Here is a 2,325-nt window from a genome sequence, read left to right on the forward strand (position 1 = left end):
GATAAAACTGGCTTCTCAAGTCCAACATAATCTTGGTCTTTTCCTGGTTAAGCTTCAAGAGGAAATTTGATTTAAAATGTTGATATTAATTTGAAAGTGACTTATTTTAATTGTAACAATTCAACAATAAAGTTAAACAATGAAAAAAATCATAATTAGCATTTTTCATGTGAAACTCTTGAAGTCGCTTTCTGAGTTTATGTTTAGTCAAGCTTACATCTAACCAGAAAAATCATCTTCACAGTAAATTGCTATTTATACAGTTTTCTTGATTCAATCCAATAAATTAATTAGCTTTCACTTTCATATTTAAGGTTCACAATTAAAAATGTTTGTTTGTTTAATAATTGCAATTTAAACTCTAAAAAAGGAAGGTATCTGATGATAAATGGACAGAACCAGAATTCACTGTTTTTATAAAGCTCAAGAGTGCGGACTTCCAATCATCTTTAATCAATTCCCACGCTAGGTAACTCTGAGTAATCACTTGAGTCATACAATGGTTATAATTGCAGTTAATTATAAATCATTTAAAGCCTCGACTGGTTAAAGAACGTTAAGTTTGGTTTGTTGGGTAAAGCTGGACTACCAACCAGAGTTGGACGCTTTGATGGGTAACTTTAGTGATAGCCTTAAATCACAATTCCTATCAATATTAATGATCAATCCGTTGCAATTAATTGTTTTGAGTTATTGATTGTGATGTATAGACTGGAGACAAAAAGTAATGTCTGTCAATGAGAGTCTAAAATGGTTAATTCATTTCCATGTCTGCTGTTGTGATGAAGAAATTTAAAGATGCCAATTTTTTACGATCAACTCGACTGTTCAATTGTATTTAAATGAATATGAAGAAATGGAAAAATGATTTTGTTTTGATTGAAGACAATTCCAATAATCAATAAGATTATTAAATCGATGAAGTTGGTAAAGTCATCGCTCGCTGGTTTCAGTTTCAGCCAACAAAATGATTGCAATCATTTTGAAAACATCTCATTTCACCTTATTTTTGCTCTTTAAATCTTTTTATCACAATCTCCATCACTTTCTCCTTATCCTCCTTCTTATCATCAGCAATTGAACCAATAAGTTTCCATCTTCATGTGGTTGTATGTTTCGCTTGAATGAGACATTTACCGCTTTTTGCTTCTTCCCTGATATAAATGACAATAAGATAATAAAGATATTGATTTCAGCTTGTGATTGATCAAGAAATTGATAAACAAGGATAAATCACCAAGACGGAGATAGTTAATAATTGCCAAAGGAGAGCCAAAAGAAATCAATGTTAACACTGCAATGTTTTACCATTTTGTCTCAATCAATGCGAATCATTAATCACAACCCATTTCACTTTAATCAATCCACCATAATTACAATAAACCAGGGTCGTCTCATTGATTAATCTTCGAGTAACAGAGGTTAAAATAAATTGAACAAAGTTGGTTAGACTGTCTTTGTTTAGGTTTAACTGAATCCAAACTTGATTTACATTCATCCATTTTTTTGAGGGGAAACGGGAAAATTGTAATATGTTCACTTTGAGTGATGAGTGATGGATAACAAAGACAAAAAACAATTGATTATGAGCCAAATACGATAAGAATAGATCAAGAAGAGAGATGATCTTTTTTTAAAGATCATCAAGTATCAAATCCATGAAACACATGGTAGACAGGAAGACATCAATAAGACGAATCAATGTAACAATAAGTCAAGTTTCAATATGTTAACACTTTGCCAATGAAAAATGGCAATGAAACAAAAGAAGACTTTTGAACACAAACCAAACTAACGCTTAAAACACAACATAATAAGCAAACCAGGGAATTAGAAAAGAGATTATCGAAAACACAGAGATTAACAGCTAAAAAATTTAGCTCATTAATATAACAATTAGAAAGGATTAAATGATGTTAAATAAATTTAAATTGTTAAAAAAAAGATTATTAATAAAAAGCTAAAAGCCGTTACTCAAGAAAAATTGATTTTTTGCTCCCTCTTTTATTATTTGAGTTTTTATCAGTTCTAATAGATGGCGATCAGGTGCACATGGAGTATCCGGGAAAATTGTTACTGAAAAGGTGAATATAAATGAAAGTATTAGATTGGCTACAGAAAAAAGGATGAAGCATGATAACATGATGCTGAACTGAACATGGGAAGGAAGAAGATGAGTAAAAAGGTGAAAGAAAGAGCTTATTGTAAGAAGAAAGGTAAAGAAGAGCCAAGTGACATCTAACGGTGGATAAAGGTAGTGTTTTGGAGTTGAATGTGAACCTGTGAATGTGTTTGGTTAAAGAAGCCTTAGACCCTGTGTAAGTT

General features: G+C 31.2%; 1 long non-coding RNA gene across 1 annotated transcript; it reads right to left on the minus strand.

Moving 5' to 3' along the window:
• Nucleotides 1-85: 85 nt before the first annotated feature.
• LOC112538610 (uncharacterized) lies at nt 86-2,162 on the minus strand. Its single transcript, XR_003081833.2, has 2 exons — nt 1,309-2,162; nt 86-1,154 (listed from the first exon to the last, which is right to left on the minus strand). It is a non-coding gene; the product is annotated as an uncharacterized LOC112538610 (long non-coding RNA).
• Nucleotides 2,163-2,325: the final 163 nt, after the last annotated feature.

The sequence above is a fragment of the Tetranychus urticae genome, chromosome 2 (genome assembly GCF_039701765.1).
Source record: "Tetranychus urticae isolate SD_2017Ah chromosome 2, NJAU_TeUrti_SD_1.0, whole genome shotgun sequence".
NCBI lineage: Eukaryota > Metazoa > Arthropoda > Arachnida > Trombidiformes > Tetranychidae > Tetranychus > Tetranychus urticae.